The sequence below is a fragment of the Pleurodeles waltl genome, chromosome 8 (assembly GCF_031143425.1).
Source record: "Pleurodeles waltl isolate 20211129_DDA chromosome 8, aPleWal1.hap1.20221129, whole genome shotgun sequence".
NCBI lineage: Eukaryota > Metazoa > Chordata > Amphibia > Caudata > Salamandridae > Pleurodeles > Pleurodeles waltl.
Window position 1 is genome coordinate 446,354,522 of NC_090447.1, and position 20,217 is coordinate 446,374,738.

A 20,217-nucleotide genomic window follows, 5' to 3' on the forward strand; every position below is an offset into this window, starting at 1 on the left:
TGATAACCTTAGCTGGAAAGAAGCAAGGAGTCTCTGCATAGATAGAGGTTTAAGTGTAAGGAAGAATCCTTCTAGAGAACTGTTGGTTAACATGCTTAAAGAACAAGATAAGGCCAGAGGTGCCCCATCTGTTGAAAAAGTAGCTAATGGTTCACAATCTGATCCAGGGACACCCCTAGAAAAAGATTCAGGAAAGAAACTTCCTAGCCTGCCCATTAACAGACAACCTAGCATAGCTGGTACTGATGTAGAGTCACACCATACTGATAGTGTTGTCTCACATCATAGCAAGAGTATTCCTTCTCATCACAGTAGAAGTGATGTTTCTGTTAACCAAGCTGTTAGGATGCCTTCTGTTAGGGATGGGTCTCCTTCTGTTCAATCTCATCATACTTCTGTTTCTAGGCATGTCCCTCCCACACACCCTGATGACAGAGTGTTAGAAAGGGAGCTCAATAGATTGAGAGTGGAACAAACCAGACTGAAGCTCAAAAAGCAACAGCTGGATTTGGATAGACAGTCCTTAGAAGTGGAGAGAGAAAGACAGAAATTGGGTTTAGAAACCCATGGTGGCAGCAGCAGTATTCCCAATAGTCATCCTGCAAGAGAGCATGATTCTAGGAATCTGCACAAGATAGTTCCCCCTTATAAGGAGGGGGATGACATTAACAAGTGGTTTGCTGCACTTGAGAGGGCCTGTGTTGTACAGGATGTCCCTCAAAGGCAGTGGGCTGCTATCCTATGGCTATCATTTAGTGGAAAGGGTAGGGATAGGCTCCTTACTGTGAAAGAAAGTGATGCCAATAATTTTACAGTTCTTAAGAATGCACTCCTGGATGGTTATGGCTTAACCACTGAACAGTACAGGAGGAAGTTCAGAGAGACCAAAAAGGAGTCTTCACAAGACTGGGTTGATTTTGTTGACCATTCAGTGAAGGCCTTGGAGGGGTGGTTACATGGCAGTAAAGTTACTGATTATGAAAGCCTGTATAACTTGATCCTGAGATAGCATATTCTTAATAATTGTGTGTCTGATTTGTTGCACCAGTACTTGGTGGACTCTGATCTGACCTCTCCCCAAGAATTGGGAAAGAAGGCAGACAAATGGGTCAGAACAAGGGTGAACAGAAAAGTTCATACAGGGGGTGACAAAGATGGCAATAAGAAGAAGGATGGCAAGTCTTATGACAAACGTGGGGACAAATCTAAAAATGAGTCTTCATCAGGCCCACAAAAACACTCTGGTGGGGGTGGTGGGCCCAAATCCTCTTCTAATCAAAACAAAGAAAAGAAACCATGGTGCTATTTATGTAAAATAAAAGGCCATTGGACAACAGATCCCAGTTGTCCAAAGAAAAGCACCAAGCCTCCTACCACCACAACCCCTACTGCTACACCTAGTGTCCCTACTAATAGCAGTGGTGGTGGGAGCAAACCTACTAATAGCCAATCCAAGGGAGTAGCTGGGCTCACTATTGGTAACTCAGTTGGGGTTGGTCTGATTAGGGAGACCACAGAGGCTGTGTTAGTCTCTGAGGGGGCTATTGATTTAGCCACCTTGGTTGTTTGTCCCCTTAACATGGATAAGTACAAGCAACTACCCCTAATAAATGGTGTTGAGGTTCAGGCCTACAGGGACACTGGTGCCAGTGTTACAATGGTAATAGAGAAACTGGTCCACCCTGAACAACACCTACTTGGTCACCAGTACCAAGTAACCGATGCTCATAACAACACCCTTAGCCACCCCATGGCTGTTGTGAATCTCAACTGGGGGGGGGGGGTTACTGGCCCAAAGAAAGTTGTGGTTGCCTCAGATTTACCTGTAGACTGTCTATTAGGGAATGATTTAGAGACATCAGCTTGGGCAGAAGTGGAGTTGGAGGGTCATGCAGCAATGCTGGGCATTCCAGGGCATATTTTTGCTTTGACCAGGGCTCAGGCCAAAAAGCAAAAAGGACAGGGTGACTTGGATCATTGAAGAATGGACCAAGTGCTTCCTAAAGTAGGGGTAGCAAAGGTAAATCAGTACCTACTATCCCTCCCTCTACAGTGGATTCTACTTCTGAGGAAGAAGAATTCCCACCCTGTGCAGAACCTACACCAGAGGAGCTGGAAGCAGACACTGCTGAGCTTTTGGGTGAAGGGGGGCCTGCCAGGGAGGAGCTGAGTGTGGCACAGCAGACCTGTCCCACACTAGAGGGTCTAAGACAGCAAGCTGTCTAACAAGCAAATGGGGATGTCAGTGACTCTCACAGAGTTTACTGGGAGGACAACCTCTTGTACACTGAAGCAAGGGATCCAAAACCTGGAGCTGCCAGGAGATTGGTGATTCCTCAGGAGTACAGAAAGTTCCTCCTAACTCTTGCTCACGACATTCCCTTAGCTGGACATTTGGGGCAAATGAAAACTTGGGACAGGCTTGTTCCCTTGTTTCATTGGCCTAGAATGTCAGAGGACACAAACGAATTTTGTAAGTCCTGTGAAACCTGTCAAGCCAGTGGCAAGACAGGTGGCACTCCAAAGGCACCCCTTATTCCACTGCCTGTGGTTGGGGTTCCCTTTGAAAGGGTAGGGGTTGACATAGTTGGCCCCCTTGACCCTCCTACTGCTTCAGTGTAGGAGGCTGGACTGGCTTGTAGTGAGTACCAAGGGGTACTTGCACCTTGCACCAGGCCCAGTTATCCCTTATTAGTGTATAGGGTGTCTAGCAGCTTAGGCTGATAGATAATGGTAGCTTAGCAGAGCAGCTTAGGCTGAACTAGGAGACGTGTGAAGCTACTACAGTACCACTTAGTGTCATATGCACAATATCATAAGAAAACACAATACACAGTTATACTAAAAATAAAGGTACTTTATTTTTATGACAATATGTCAAAGTATCTTAGAGTGTACCCTCAGTGAGAGGATAGGAAATATACACAAGATATATATACACAATAGCCAAAATATGCAGTATAGTCTTAGAAAACAGTGCAACCAATGTATAGTTACAATAGGATGCAATGGGGAAACATAGGGATAGGGGCAACACAAACCATATACTCCAAAAGTGGAATGCGAACCACAAATGGACCCCAAACCTATGTGACCTTGTAGAGGGTCGCTGGGACTATTAGAAAATAGTGAGAGTTAGGAAAATAAGCCTCCCCAAGACCCTGAAAAGTGAGTGCAAAGTGCACTGAAGTTCCCCTAAGGACAAAGAAGTCGTGTTAGAGGAATAATGCAGGAAAGACACAAACCAACAATGCAACAACTGTGGATTTCCAATCTAGGGTACCTGTGGAACAAGGGGACCAAGTCCAAAAGTCACAAGCAAGTCGGAGATGGGCAGATGCCCAGGAAATGCCAGCTGCGGGTGCAAAGAAGCTTCTACTGGACAGAAGAAGCTGCGGTTTCTGCAGGAACGCAAAGGGCTAGAGACTTCCCCTTTGGATGACGGATCCCTCTCGCCTTGTAGAGTCGTGCAGAAGTGTTTTCCCGCCGAAAGAACGCCAACAAGCCTTGCTAGCTGCAAATCGTGCGGTTAGCGTTTTTGGACGCTGCTGTGGCCCTGGAGGGACCAGGAGGTCGCAAATTGGACCAGGAGAGAGAGGGGACGTCGAGCAAGACAAGGAGCCCTCTCAGCAGCAGGTAGCACCCGGAGAAGTGCCAGAAACAGGCACTACGAGGATGCGTGAAACGGTGCTCACCCGAAGTCGCACAAAGAAGTCGCCGGAGAACAACTTAGGAGGTTGTGCAGTGCAGGTTAGAGTGCCGTGGACCCAGGCTGGACTGTGCACAAAGGATTTCCGCCGGAAGTGCACGGAGGCCGGAGTAGCTGCAAAAGTCGCGGTTCCCAGCAATGCAGTCTAGCGAGGTGAGGCCAGGACTTACCTCCACCAAACTTGGACTGAAGAGTCACTGGACTGTGGGGGCCACTTGGACAGAGTTGCTGGATTCGAGGGACGTCGCTCGTCGTGCTGAGAGGAGACCCAAGGGACCGGTAATGCAGCTTTTTGGTGCCTGCGGTTGCAGGGGGAAGATTCCGTCGACCCACGGGAGATTTCTTCGGAGCTTCTGGTGCAGAGAGGAGGCAGACTACCCCCACAGCATGCACAAGCAGGAAAACAGTCGAGAAGGCGGCAGGATCAGCGTTACAGAGTTGCAGTAGTCGTCTTAGCTACTTTGTTGCAGTTTTGCAGGCTTCCAGCGCGGTCAGCAGTCGATTCCTTATCAGAAGGTGAAGAGAGAGATGCAGAGGAACTCGGCTGAGCTCTTGCATTCGTTATCTAAAGTTTCCCCAGAGACAGAGACCCTAAATAGCCAGAAAAGAGGGTTTGGCTACCTAGGAGAGAGGATAGGCTAGCAACACCTGAAGGAGCCTATCACAAGGAGTCTCTGACGTCACCTGGTGGCACTGGCCACTCAGTGCAGTCCAGTGTGCCAGCAGCACCTCTGTTTCCAAGATGGCAGAGGTCTGGAGCACACTGGAGGAGCTCTGGACACCTCCCAGGGGAGGTGCAGGTCAGGGGAGTGGTCACTCCCCTTTCCTTTGTCCAGTTTCGCGCCAGAGCAGGGCTAAGGGGTCCCCTGAACCGGTGTAGACTGGCTTATGCAGAATTGGGCACATCTGTGCCCAACAAAGCATTTCCAGAGGCTGGGGGAGGCTACTCCTCCCCTGCCTTCACACCATTTTCCAAAGGGAGAGGGTGTCACACCCTCTCTCAGAGGAAGTTCTTTGTTCTGCCGTCCTGGGCCAGGCCTGGCTGGACCCCAGGAGGGCAGATGCCTGTCTGAGGGGTTGGCAGCAGCAGCAGCTGCAGTGAAACCCCAGGAAGGGCAGTTTGGCAGTACCAGGGTCTGTGCTACAGACCACTGGGATCATGGGATTGTGCCAACTATGCCAGGATGGCATAGAGGGGGCAATTCCATGATCATAGACATGTTACATGGCCATATTCGGAGTTACCATTGTGAAGCTACATATAGGTAGTGACCTATATGTAGTGCACTCGTGTAATGGTGTCCCCGCACTCACAAAGTTCAGGGAATTGGCTCTGAACAATGTGGGGGCACCTTGGCTAGTGCCAGGGTGCCCTCACACTAAGTAACTTTGCACCTAACCTTTACCAGGTAAAGGTTAGACATATAGGTGACTTATAAGTTACTTAAGTGCAGTGTAAAATGGCTGTGAAATAACGTGGACGTTATTTCACTCAGGCTGCAGTGGCAGGCCTGTGTAAGAATTGTCAGAGCTCCCTATGGGTGGCAAAAGAAATGCTGCAGCCCATAGGGATCTCCTGGAACCCCAATACCCTGGGTAGCTCAGTACCATATACTAGGGAATTATAAGGGTGTTCCAGTAAGCCAATGTAAATTCGTAAAATTGGTCACTAGCCTGTTAGTGATAATTTGAAAGAAATGAGAGAGCATAACCACTGAGGTTCTGGTTAGCAGAGCCTCAGTGAGACAGTTAGGCACTACACAGGGAACACATACATATAGGCCACAAACTTATGAGCACTGGGGTCCTGACTAGCAGGGTCCCAGTGACACATAACAAACATACTGAAAACATAGGGTTTTCACTATGAGCACTGGGCCCTGGCTAGCAGGATCCCAGTGAGACAGTGAAAACACCCTGACATACACTCACAAACAGGCCAAAAGTGGGGGTAACAAGGCTAGAAAGAGGCTACTTTCTCACACAACCCCCCCCCAAACGAAGGACAATAAGGCTAACCTTGGCCAGTTGAGACTTTATTGTCTAAGTGGTGATAAGTAGAGAGTAGCTCTGCAATAGACTGGTTACTCCCTTTATCATCCACTATATGGTTACTTCCCTGTGGGGATGTAAACCACCCTGTTTGAAGTTTTTTAGCTAAGCAACAATGTGAAGATGTATTTTCAGAGTTTCTATCAGTAAGGTTTAGTTTAGAGCAGTGGGAATTGTCCGCTGAACCTATTTGTAGTGATGGAAATGCCAGACAGGGATGCTGTCTCAGAAAAGCCATAGCTGGGCAAAAACTTTGTCCATATGGCTGGAAGAGAGAACAGGGATGCTGTTTCTCTTGGGTTGGAGCAGGGCAGGGATGCTGTCCTATGAGCTCCACACTAGGGCAGGGATGCTGTCCTAAGTGTTGTGAGGCAGTGCAGTGTTTCTGCACTAAAGTTTCTCTGGGAGGGTTGGAGGGATGCTCCATGTTAACTAAAATGGGGCTCTTTTTCTCACCAATGTTAGTTATCCCACAGAGAGGTACTTCTACCTCAGGGAGTACAGCTTTGCCAGCTGATGCTTCCCTTGGAACAGGTGCCACCCCAGGAGAGGTTTCTCCCACCACAGGAATGGTATCCTGAATGGTAGGGTGGTTAGGGGATACTGTGATACCCTTTTTACCTGTTGTTGGAGAGGGATCCTGAGTTTTCAGGCCTTCTCTCCTTTGCTTTTTCATTTCAGTAGAAATGAGAGGGAACAATTCCTCTGGGATGCCCAGCATGGCTGCATGGGCATAAAACTCTACCTCAGCCCAACCTGAGGCCTCTAGGTCATTACCTAAGAGACAGTCTACAGGTAAGCTAGGTGATACCACCACCTGCTTAGGGCCAGTAACTCCACCCCAACTAAACTGAATTATAGCTAAGGGAAGAAACTTAGTGGAGTTATGGACATCAATAATCTTATACTGTTGTCCAATGATGTGTTGTTCAGGATGCACTAGGTTTTCAGTCACCAAAGTGATACTGGCACCTGTGTCCCTGTAGGCCAAGGCCTCAACACCATTTATTGAAACTGTCTCCCTGTACTTATCCATTGTAAGGGGACAAGCAGCCAGTGTGGCAAGGCCAATGCCACTAGGTGTGACAGAAACTGTCTTGGGACTGACTACCCCAGTTTCTATGATGGACCCATAAGTGAACCCAACTACACCTTTTGCTTGACTGTTGCCAGCAGTCCCACCACTAGTACCACTACTGCTAGGGGCACTAGAGCTTGATGTATTAGTGGTGGTAGGCTCAGGGGGTTTACCTGGACAGGACTTATCCCCTGGCCTATGGCCTCTATTTTTACACACAAAGCACCAAGGCTTTTTAATGTGTGTGGGTTGAAAAGAAGAGGAAGAATTAGTTTTATCCCCACCCTCTGAAGAGTGTTTAAGATTTGAAGTGGGATCTTTGGTTTTACCCTTATCCCCATGCTTATCTTGAGATTTTTCACCATCTTTCTTCTTATTGCCATCTTTGTCACCCCCTGTATGAACTTTTCTGTTCACCCTTGTTCTGACCCATTTGTCTGCCTTCTTTCCCAATTCTTGGGGAGAGGTCAGATCAGAGTCTACCAGGTACTGGTGCAACAAATCAGACACACAATTATTAAGTATATGCTCTCTCAGGATTGTGTTATACAGGCTTTCATAATCAGTAACTTTACTGCCATGTAACCACCCCTCCAAGGCCTTCACTGAATGGTCAATGAAATCAACCCAGTCTTGTGAAGACTCCTTTTTGGTCTCTCTGAACTTTATCCTGTATTGTTCAGTGGTTAAGCCATAACCATCCAGGAGTGCATTCTTAAGAACTGTAAAATTATTGGCATCACTTTCTTTCACAGTAAGGAGCCTATCCCTACCTTTTCCACTAAATGATAGCCATAGGATAGCAGCCCACTGCCTTTGAGGGACATCCTGTACAACACAGGCCCTCTCAAGTGCAGCAAACCACTTGTTAATGTCATCCCCCTCCTTATAAGGGGGAACTATCTTGTGCAGATTCCTGGAATCATGCTCTTTTGCAGGATGACTATGGGGAATACTGCTGCTGCCACCATGGGTTTCTAAACCCAACTTCTGTCTTTCCTTCTCTAATTCTAAAGACTGTCTGCCCAAATCCAGCTGTTGCTTTTTAAGCTTCAGTCTGGTTTGTTCCACCCTCAACTTATTGAGTTCCCTTTCTAACAATCTGTCATCAGGGTTGGTGGGAGGGACATTTCTAGATACAGAGGTATGATGGGAATGAACAGAAGGAGACCTGTCCCTTACAGAGGGCACCCTAACAGCTTGGCTGACAGTGTAATGTGAGAGCACATCATCTGGATGATGTGACTCCACCTCAGTACCAACTATGCTAGACTGTCTTGAAATGGGCAGGCTAGGAACTTTCTTTCCTGAATCTTTTCCTGGGGGAGTCCCTGGATCAGATTGGGAACCATTAGCTACTTTTTCAACAGATGGGGCACTTTTAGCCTTATCTTGTTCTCTAAGCATATTAAGTAACAGTTCCAAGGAAGGATTCTTCCCTACACTCAAACCTCTCTCTATGCAGAGACTCCTTGCTCCTTTCCAGCTAAGGTGATCATATGCAAGTTTGGACAGATCAACATTTTGGCCTGTGCCAGACATTTTTAGAGAGAGTTAAAGTGATAGAAAAAGAGAAAAAAGTTTTCAGAACTTTTTAGAAAGTGAGAAAAAAAACTTTTTGAACTTTTTAGAAGTTTAGAAGTACTTTTCAGCACTTAGAAAAGAGTGAAAAGAGGAAATGCAAAACTTTTTGGCTATGTGTATATACACTGACCTTGTTTTGTATATTTTTCTCTTATGAAAAGTACAATGACAAGAGTGGTAAGTAGTCTCAAAGCACTTATCCCACCGCTGCACAACCAATGTAGGAGGCTGGACTGGCTTGTAGTGAGTACCAAGGGGTACTTGCACCTTGCACCAGGCCCAGTTATCCCTTATTAGTGTATAGGGTGTCTAGCAGCTTAGGCTGATAGATAATGGTAGCTTAGCAGAGCAGCTTAGGCTGAACTAGGAGACGTGTGAAGCTACTACAGTACCACTTAGTGTCATATGCACAATATCATAAGAAAACACAATACACAGTTATACTAAAAATAAAGGTACTTTATTTTTATGACAATATGCCAAAGTATCTTAGAGTGTACCCTCAGTGAGAGGATAGGAAATATACACAAGATATATATACACAATAGCAAAAATATGCAGTATAGTCTTAGAAAACAGTGCAACCAATGTATAGTTACAATAGGATGCAATGGGGAAACATAGGGATAGGGGCAACACAAACCATATACTCCAAAAGTGGAATGCGAACCACGAATGGACCCCAAACCTATGTGACCTTGTAGAGGGTCGCTGGGACTATTAGAAAATAGTGAGAGTTACGAAAATAACCCTCCCCAAGACCCTGAAAAGTGAGTGCAAAGTGCACTGAAGTTCCCCTAAGGACAAAGAAGTCGTGTTAGAGGAATAATGCAGGAAAGACACAAACCAACAATGCAACAACTGTGGATTTCCAATCTAGGGTACCTGTGGAACAAGGGGACCAAGTCCAAAAGTCACAAGCAAGTCAGAGATGGGCAGATGCCCATGAAATGCCAGCTGCGGGTGCAAAGAAGCTTCTACTGGACAGAAGAAGCTGCGGTTTCTGCAGGAACGCAAAGGGCTAGAGACTTCCCCTTTGGAGGACGTATCCCTCTCGCCTTGTAGAGTCGTGCAGAAGTGTTTTCCCGCCGAAAGAACGCCAACAAGCCTTGCTAGCTGCAAATCGTGCGGTTAGCGTTTTTGGACGCTGCTGGGGTCCTGGAGGGACCAGGAGGTCGCAAATTGGACCAGGAGAGAGAGGGGACGTCGAGCAAGACAAGGAGCCCTCTCAGCAGCAGGTAGCACCCGGAGAAGTGCCAGAAACAGGCACTACGAGGATGCGTGAAACGGTGCTCACCCGAAGTCGCACAAAGAAGTCCCACGTCGCCGGAGAACAACTTAGGAGGTCGTGCAATGCAGGTTAGAGTGCCGTGGACCCAGGCTGGACTGTGCACAAAGGATTTCCGCCGGAAGTGCACGGAGGCCGGAGTAGCTGCAAAAGTCGCGGTTCCCAGCAATGCAGTCTAGCGAGGTGAGGCCAGGACTTACCTCCACCAAACTTGGACTGAAGAGTCACTGGACTGTGGGGGCCACTTGGACAGAGTTGCTGGATTCGAGGGACGTCGCTCGTCGTGCTGAGAGGAGACCCAAGGGACCGGTAATGCAGCTTTTTGGTGCCTGCGGTTGCAGGGGGAAGATTCCGTCGACCCACGGGAGATTTCTTCGGAGCTTCTGGTGCAGAGAGGAGGCAGACTACCCCCACAGCATGCACAAGCAGGAAAACAGTCGAGAAGGCGGCAGGATCAGCGTTACAGAGTTGCAGTAGTCGTCTTAGCTACTTTGTTGCAGTTTTGCAGGCTTCCAGCGCGGTCAGCAGTCGATTCCTTATCAGAAGGTGAAGAGAGAGATGCAGAGGAACTCGGCTGAGCTCTTGCATTCGTTATCTAAAGTTTCCCCAGAGACAGAGACCCTAAATAGCCAGAAAAGAGGGTTTGGCTACCTAGGAGAGAGGATAGGCTAGCAACACCTGAAGGAACCTATCAGAAGGAGTCTCTGACGTCACCTGGTGGCACTGGCCACTCAGAGCAGTCCAGTGTGCCAGCAGCACCTCTGTTTCCAAGATGGCAGAGGTCTGGTGCACACTGGAGGAGCTCTGGACACCTCCCAGGGGAGGTGCAGGTCAGGGGAGTGGTCACTCCCCTTTCCTTTGTCCAGTTTCGCGCCAGAGCAGGGCTAAGGGGTCCCCTGAACCGGTGTAGACTGGCTTATGCAGAATTGGGCACATCTGTGCCCAACAAAGCATTTCCAGAGGCTGGGGGAGGCTACTCCTCCCCTGCCTTCACACCATTTTCCAAAGGGAGAGGGTGTCACACCCTCTCTCAGAGGAACTTCTTTGTTCTGCCGTCCTGGGCCAGGCCTGGCTGGACCCCAGGAGGGCAGATGCCTGTCTGAGGGGTTGGCAGCAGCAGCAGCTGCAGTGAAACCCCAGGAAGGGCAGTTTGGCAGTACCAGGGTCTGTGCTACAGACCACTGGGATCATGGGATTGTGCCAACTATGCCAGGATGGCATAGAGGGGGCAATTCCATGATCATAGACATGTTACATGGCCATATTCGGAGTTACCATTGTGCACGCGTGTAATGGTGTCCCCGCACTCACAAAGTTCAGGGAATTGGCTCTGAACAATGTGGGGGCACCTTGGCTAGTGCCAGGGTGCCCTCACACTAAGTAACTTTGCACCTAACCTTTACCAGGTAAAGGTTAGACATATAGGTGACTTATAAGTTACTTAAGTGCAGTGTAAAATGGCTGTGAAATAACGTGGACGTTATTTCACTCAGGCTGCAGTGGCAGGCCTGTGTAAGAATTGTCAGAGCTCCCTATGGGTGGCAAAAGAAATGCTGCAGCCCATAGGGATCTCCTGGAACCCCAATACCCTGGGTACCTCAGTACCATATACTAGGGAATTATAAGGGTGTTCCAGTAATCCAATGTAAATTGGTAAAATTGGTCACTAGCCTGTTAGTGACAATTTGAAAGAAATGAGAGAGCATAACCACTGAGGTTCTGGTTAGCAGAGCCTCAGTGAGACAGTTAGGCACTACACAGGGAACACATACATATAGGCCACAAACTTATGAGCACTGGGGTCCTGTCTAGCAGGGTCCCAGTGACACATAACAAACATACTGAAAACATAGGGTTTTCACTATGAGCACTGGGCCCTGGCTAGCAGGATCCCAGTGAGACAGTGAAAACACCCTGACATACACTCACAAACAGGCCAAAAGTGGGGGTAACAAGGCTAGAAAGAGGCTACTTTCTCACATTCAGGCAATAGGTTTATCTTGGTGGTAGTGGACCATGCCACCAGATATCCTGAAGCAATTCCTCTAAGGACCACTACAGCTCCTGCAGTGGCAAAGGCCCTCCTGGGAATCTTTTCCAGGGTGGGCTTCCCAAAAGAGGTGGTATCAGACAGGGGAAGCAATTTCATGTCTGCTTACTTAAAGGCCATGTGGAAGGAGTGTGGTGTGACATACAAGTTCACTGCACCCTATCATCCACAAACAAATGGACTGGTGGAGAGATTTAACAAAACTCTCAAAGGCATGATTATGGGACTCCCTGAAAAACTCCGCAGGAGATGGGATATCCTTTTACCATGCCTCCTTTTTGCTTACAGGGAGGTACCCCAGAAAGGAGTGGGCTTCAGCCCCTTTGAACTCCTATTTGGTCACCCTGTGAGAGGTCCTCTAACACTTGTTAAGGAGGGTTGGGAACAACCTTTAAAAGCTCCAAAGCAAGTCATAGTGGACTATGTTCTTGGCCTCAGATCAAGGATGGCTGAGTACATGAAAAAGGCCAGTAAAATCCTTCAGGCCAGCCAAGAGCTCCAAAAGCAATGGCATGACCAGAAGGCTGTTTTGGTTCAGTACCAACCAGGGCAGAAAGTGTGGGTATTGGAGCCTGTGGCCCCAAGAGCACTCCAAGATAAATGGAGTGGACCCCACACAATTGTTGAGAAAAAGGGTGAAGTCACCTACTTAGTTGACTTAGGCACTGCCAGGAGTCCCCTTAGGGTGCTCCATGTCAATCGCCTGAAACCCTACTATGATAGGGCTGATCTCACCCTGCTCATGGCAACTGATGAGGGATAGGAAGAAGACAGTGATCCTCTCCCTGATCTCTTCTCTTCCACAGAACAAGATGCTCTAGTGGAAGGTGTAGTTTTGGCAGATTGTCTTACTGCTGAGCAGAAAGACCACTGCATAAATCTCCTGGGTCAGTTTTCTGAACTCTTCTCTACTGTGCCAGGTACCACTTCTTGGTGTGAGCACACTATAGATACTGGAGACAGCTTGCCTGTCAAAAGTAAGATCTATAGGCAGCCTTACCATGTCAGAGACTGCATAAATCAAGAGGTGCAGAAAATGTTAGAACTAGGAGTGGTTGAGCACTCTGAAAGTCCATGGGCCTCTCCTGTGGTACTTGTACCAAAACCTCATTCCAAGGATGGAAAGAAGGAAATGCGGTTTTGTGTTGACTACAGAGGTCTCAACCAGGTAACCAAAACTGATGCTCACCCTATACCCTGGGCAGATGAGCTCATAGATACACTGGCATCTGCCAAGTATCTAAGCACTTTTGATTTGACTGCAGGGTATTGGCAGATCAAATTATCAGAAGATGCTAAAGCTAAAACTGCATTTTCAACCATTGGAGGCCATTACCAATTCACAGTAATGCCTTTTGGATTGAAAAATGCACCTGCCACTTTTCAGAGGTTGGTGGACACAGTCCTGCAAGGGCTGGAAGCTTTTAGTGCAGCATATTTGGACGATATAGCTGTCGTTAGCTCCAGCTGGGATGATCACCTGGTCCACCTATGGAAAGTTTTAGAGGCCCTGCAAAAGGCAGGCCTCACTATCAAGGCTTCAAAGTGCCAGATAGGGCAGGGGAAGGTGGTTTATCTGGGACACCTGGTTGGTGGAGAACAGATTGTACCACTTCAGGGGAAAATCCAAACTATTATAGATTGGGTTCCCCCTACTACTCAGACTCAGGTGAGAGCCTTTTTAGGCCTCACTGGGTACTATAGGAGGTTCATAAAGAACTATGGCTCCATTGCAGCCCCTCTTAATGACCTCACTTCAAAGAAAATGCCTAAGAAGGTATTATGGACAGCAAACTGTCAGAAAGCTTTTGAGGAGCTGAAGCAGGCCATGTGCTCTGCACCTGTCCTGAAAAGCCCTTGTTACTCTAAAAAATTCTATGTCCAAACTGATGCATCTGAATTAGGAGTAGGGGCAGTCCTATCACAACTTAATTCTGAGGGCCAGGATCAACCTGTTGCTTTTATTAGTAGGAGGTTGACCCCTAGAGTAAAGCGTTGGTCTGCCATAGAGAGGGAGGCCTTTGCTGTGGTCTGGGCACTGAAGAAGTTGAGGCCATACCTGTTTGGCACTCACTTCATTGTTCAGACAGACCACAAACCTCTACTTTGGCTAAAACAAATGAAAGGTGAAAATCCTAAATTGTTGAGGTGGTCCATATCCCTACAGGGAATGGACTATACAGTGGAACATAGACCTGGGAGTACCCACTCCAATGCAGATGGACTCTCCAGATATTTCCACTTAGACAATGAAGACCCATCAGGTAATGACTAGTCTTATTGTCCTTCGTTTGGGGGGGGGTTGTGTAGGAAAGTACCATCTTGCCTGGCATGTTACCCCCATTTTTCACTGTACATATGTTGTTTTAGTTGTATGTGTCACTGGGACCCTGCCAGCCAGGGCCCCAGTGCTCATAAGTGTGCCTGAATGTGTTACCTGTGTTATGACTAACTGTCTCACTGAGGCTCTGCTATCCAGAACCTCAGTGGTTATGCTCTCTCATTTCTTTCCAAATTGTCACTAACAGGCTAGTGACCAATTTTACCAATTCACATTGGCATACTGGAACACCCTTATAATTCCCTAGTATATGGTACTGAGGTACCCAGGGTATTGGGGTTCCAGGAGATCCCTATGGGCTGCAGCATTTCTTTTGCCACCCATAGGGAGCTCTGACAATTCTTACACAGGCCTGCCACTGCAGCCTGAGTGAAATAACGTCTACGTTATTTCACAGCCATTTACCACTGCACTTAAGTAACTTATAAGTCACCTATATGTCTAACCTTTACCTGGTAAAGGTTAGGTGCAAAGTTACTTAGTGTGAGGGCACCCTGGCACTAGCCAAGGTGCCCCCACATTGTTCAGGGCAAATTCCCCAGACTTTGTGAGTGCGGGGACACCATTACACGTGTGCACTACACATAGGTCACTACGTATGTGTAGCTTCACAATGGTAACTCCGAATATGGCCATGTAACATGTCTATGATCATGGAATTGCCCCCTCTATGCCATTCTTGCATAGTTGGCACAATCCCATGATCCCACGGGTCTGTAGCACAGACCCTGGTACTGCCAAACTGCCTTTTCAGGGGTTTCACTGCAGCTGCTGCTGCTGCCAACCCCTCAGACAGGTTTCTGCCCTCCTGGGGTCCAGCCAGGCTTGGCCCAGGATGGCAGAACAAAGGACTTCCTCAGAGAGAGGGAGTTACACCCTCTCCCTTTGGAAAAAGGTGTTAAGGCAGGGGAGGAGGAGCCTCCCCCAGCCTCTGGAAATGCTTTCATGGGCACAGATGGTGCCCATTTCTGCATAAGCCAGTCTACACCGGTTCAGGGACCCCTCAGCCCTGCTCTGGCGCGAAACTGGACAAAGGAAAGGGGAGTGACCACTCCCCTGACCTGCACCTCCCCTGGGAGGTGCCCAGAGCTCCTCCGGTGTGCTCCAGACCTCTGCCATCTTGGAAACAGAGGTGCTGCTGGCACACTGGACTGCTCTGAGTGGCCAGGGCCAGCAGGTGACGTCAGAGACTCCTTCTGATAGGCTCCTTCAGGTGTTGCTAGCCTATCCTCTCTCCTAAGTAGCCAAACCCTCTTTTCTGGCTATTTAGGGTCTCTGCTTTGGGGAATTCCTTAGATAACGAATGCAAGAGCTCATCAGAGTTCCTCTGCATCTCTCTCTTCACCTTCTGCCAAGGAATCGACTGCTGACCGCGCTGGAAGCCTGCAAAACTGCAATAAAGTAGGAAAGACGACTACTGCAACTCTGTAATGCTGATCCTGCTGCCTTCTCGACTGTTTTCCTGGTGGTGCATGCTGTGGGGGTAGTCTGCCTCCTCTCTGCACTAGAAGCTCCGAAGAAATCTCCCGTGGGTCGACGGAATCTTCCCCCTGCTACCGCAGGCACCAAAGAACTGCATCACCGGTCCCCTGGGTCTCCTCTCAGCACGACGAGCGAGGTCCCTTGAATCCAGCAACTCTGTCCAAGTGACTCCCACAGTCCAGTGACTCTTCAGTCCAAGTTTGGTAAAGGTAAGTCCTTGCCTCCCCACGCCAGACTGCATTGCTGGGAACTACGTCTTTTGCAGCTACTCCGGCCTCTGTGCACTTCCGGCGGAAATCCTTTGTGCACAGCCAAGCCTGGGTCCACGGCACTCTAACCTGCATTGCACGACTTTCTAAGTTGTCCTCCGGCGGCGTGGGTCTCCTTTGTGCAACTTCGGGTGAGCACCGTTACACTCCTCTTCGTAGTGCCTGTTACAGCACTTCTGCAGGTGCTGCCTGCTTCTGAGAGGGCTCATTTTCTTGCTCGTCGCCCCCTCTGTCCCCAGACGTAATTGGCGACATCCTGGTCTCTCCTGGTCCACAGCAGCATCCAAAAACCCTAACCGCATGATTTGCAGCTAGCAAGGCTTGTTGGCGGTCTTTCTTCAGGAAACCACTTCTGCACGACTCTCCACGGCGTGGGACATCCATCCTCCAAAGGGGAAGTTTCTAGCCCTTGTCGTTCCTGCAGAATCCTCAGCTTCTACTGTCCAGTAGCAGCTTCTTTGCACCCACAGCTGCCATTTCCTGGGCATCTGCCCATCTCCGACTTGCTTGTGACTTTTGGACTTGGTCCCCTTGTTCCACAGGTACCTCGAGTGGAAATCCATTGTTGTTGCATTGCTGGTTTGTGTCTTTCCTGCAGAATTCCCCTATCACGACTTCTATGTCCTTTGGGGAACTTTAGTGCACTTTGCACTCACTTTTCAGGGTCTTGGGGTGGGCTTTTTTTCTAACCCTCACTGTTTTCTTACAGTCCCAGCGACCCTCTACAAGGTCACATAGGTTTGGGGTCCATTCGTGGTTGGCATTCCACTTTTGGAGTATATGGTTTGTGTTGCCCCTATCCCTATGTGTCCCCATTGCATCTTATTGTAACTATAAATTGTTTGTACTGTTTTCTAAGACTATACTGCATATTTTTGGTATTGTGTACATATATCTTGTGTGAATTTGCTATCCTCGTACTGAGGGTACTCAATGAGATACTTTGGCATATTGTCATAAAAATAAAGTACCTTTATTTTTAGTATATCTGTGTATTGTGTTTTCTTATGATATTGTGCAAGTGACACTAGTGGTACTGTAGGAGCTTCACTCGTCTCCTAGTTCAGCCTAAGCTGCTCTGCTAAGCTACCATTATCTATCAGCCTAAGCTGCTAGACACCCTATACACTAATAAGGGATACCTGGGCCTGGTGCAAGGTGTAAGTACCCCTTGGTACTCACTGCAAGCCAGTCCAGCCTCCTACAGGGACCAACTATGTCCCATGGGATCAGAGGGGTAAAGAAGGGCTAAGAGCCAAATTGCCACCATTGTTGAATGATGCAGGGAAATGGATCTCATATTTTGAGAACACCGCAAGACTAAACCTAGCGATAGATGATGTCAAAAGTCTGATAAGTAGTCTTATCGGAGAGCAGACTAACACAGTGTTCACCCTAGCTCGCATCCCAGCAATCACGCTGACACCGAGCTTGACTGGCCACATTCATTTCGTACAGGCACCAAATATGGACGGCCCTGAGGGACATGTTTCCCTGATTGCCCAGATGTGGGAGGGTTAATGGCAGAAATGGCAGAAACTATGAACCCTGGGGAGACCATAACCAATTTTCTGGCTAGGATGAGAGAACGATGAGGACAAGAGACAGGACAGCTGTGGACTGATACGGGCCTCCAGGTCACATACTTTTGCAATACCCCCAAAAAAGGGGATGCCCACCAAAATACAAAGCGTATTGGACACCATAGTAGGGTTAGACACCAATCCCTGGCGGGAGATAAAAGCTCACATATTACACTATCACAAAAAGAAACAAGAAAAATGACAGGGAAAGACAGGGGAAAGTCCGGAGCGGCACCGCTAAGTTGGTCCAACACAAATTGAAAAAGACCACCCTTGAGGGGGCCACGTTGGCTGCTAGCATGCAAATGGTACCAGTTCTGCAGGGAGCTCCACCACAAAACCCCAGAAGGTTTCAACCTAGCTATAATGGCAGAGACCAGGAAGGTTGGCAGCAGCCAGATCTTAGAGAATGTTAGTATTGCCACAGAATGGGCCACATGGCCAACAAATGCCAGATAAAGGCATACCACAAACAGAGGTTGGTGAGCTGGGGCCAGTCCCCGCAAAATCTCCATCCATAAAACCAAGCCCAGGGAAACCTGAATGCACCTTACACCCATCCGCAGGGAAGTCAGTCCTCACTGTCCCACCACCACAATGGGGGTTAGGTAGTTGGACAAACATGCGGCAACAGCAACCACAGACAGTGAACCCAGCCCAACAAGGACTGGGGCCACATTCACAGCAGGGAGGGGTAACCTGTTTAGGGTTAACAATGCCTTCATACACCCGCAGAACCCAAATGTGCAGTAAAACTTAACACCCCAATGCAAAGCATCCATTTCACACGCACCTTAAAATTCACTTTACGAAAACTCAAAAGAAGGACAAATGATACAACATTGGAGATTCAAGCCTTTACTTGCTTTTGGGAAATTCAGAGCTGCTGTATGTGGTTTGCCGATCGAATATCCTCACTAAAGTCCTCCATTCGGGGCACCTACGAGAGAATAGGCCCCCACTCTGCTGCTGAACCCCAATAGGGTGGGTTTGGCTGGCCACACCCCAGGGACAGCCTGACGGGAGGGTGGGGCAGGACGGCTCCCCAACCTGGAGGGTGGCTACACTGTCTTTGTGCCTCCTCCCTGAGGGAGGGGGGGCACATCCCTAAGCCTATTGAGGGAATCCTCCAATCTCAAGATGGAGGATTTCTAAAGGCAGGGGTCACCTCAGCTCAGGGCACCTTAGGGGCAGTCCTGACTTCTCATTATCTCCTCCAGCCTTGCCGCCAAAAGTGGGGGCAGTGGCCGGAGGGGCAGGCATCTCCACTAGCTGGGATGCCCTGGGGTGCTGTAACAAAAGACATGAGTCTTTGAGACTCACCGCCAGGTGTTACAGTTCCTGCAGAGGGAGGTGAGAAGCACCTCCACCCAGTACAGGCTTTGTTCCTGGCCACAGAGTGACAAAGGCACTCTCCCCATGAGGCCAGAAACTCATCTGGTTGTGGCAGGCTGGCAGAAACTGGTCAGCCTAGCAGTAGGAGTCAGACTGGTATTCAGTGGGCATCTCTAAGGTGCCCTCTGGGTGTGTTTTACAATAAATCCCACACTAGCATCAGTGTGCTGAGAAGTTTGATACCAAACTTTCCAGATTTCAGTGTAGCCATTATGGAACTGTGGAGTTGTGTTTGACAGACTCCCAGACCATATACTCTTTATGGCTACCCTGCACTTACAATATCTAAGGTTTTGCTTAGACACTGTAGAGGCATAGTGCTCATGCACATATGCCCTCACCTGTGGTATAGTGCACCCTGCCTTAGGGCTGTAAGACCTTCTAGAGGGGTGACTTACCTATGCCACAGGCAGTGTGAGGTGGGCATGGCACTCTGAGGGGAGCGCCATGTCGACTTAGTCATTTTCTCCCCACCATCACACGCACAAGCTGTGAGGCAGTGTGCATGTGCTGAGTGAGGGGTCCCCAGGGTGGCATAAGACATGCTGCAGCCCTTAGAGACCTTCCCTGTCATCAGGGCCCTTGGTACCAGGGTTCCACTTACAAGGGACTTATCTGGGTGCCAGTGCTGTGCCAGTTGTGGGAATAAAGGTACAGTTTAGGGAAAGAACACTGGTGCTGGGGCCTGGTGAGCAGGGTCCCAGCACACTTTCAGTCATAACTGGCATCAACAAAAGGCAAAAAGTCAGGGGGTAACCTTGCCAAGGAGGCATTTCTTTACAAAACCTATCCCTTATTCAACAGGTCTGCAATCGAGCAGCTACGTGCACCACCTTTACAGTGGACCATCACTTTTTCAGCAGCCACATCACTGCTCCCAACAGGATCAAGAACTACAAACTGCTCCAAGAACTTTCCACTTCATTACTCCCAACAGGATCCAGAACTACGAACTGCTCTGAGAATTTGTTTTTCTCAGAACTGGTAAAACTAAGAAACTCTCATCACCAGAGGGCTACATACATCTCCCCTGGGTTCATCTATAAGTCATGTATTGCTGTACATTTGCATACCCTCTGTTTACTAGGGGTGGTGCCGCATCCATTCATTGCCAAAGAACATCCTAGTCTAATGAAGTCTCCCCAGAAATTGTCCCTGTGTTTGCGTAGGGACCTCTCCCATGTCACCTATAATTAACATGCACCGAACACTAGCATTCCACACGCACTACACACCACCCTCTTACACAACACGTTATCAGCACATGACCGCCATGGGTTCCAAAACATCAGCAGGGTCATGTTATGTCTGTTCGCTGATACCAGACACAGTAGGCGCAGACAGGCTTTACTTGTCCCAAGAGGTAGCCCTTGAAAAAAGCAAAAT

General features: G+C 48.5%; 1 protein-coding gene across 1 annotated transcript in view; it reads left to right on the top strand.

The window, feature by feature from the left end:
• Window positions 1-20,217, top strand: part of LOC138249528 (ATP-binding cassette sub-family C member 5-like) — a 2,567,733-nt gene that overhangs the window by 377,884 nt on the left and 2,169,632 nt on the right. The window lies entirely within an intron of this gene.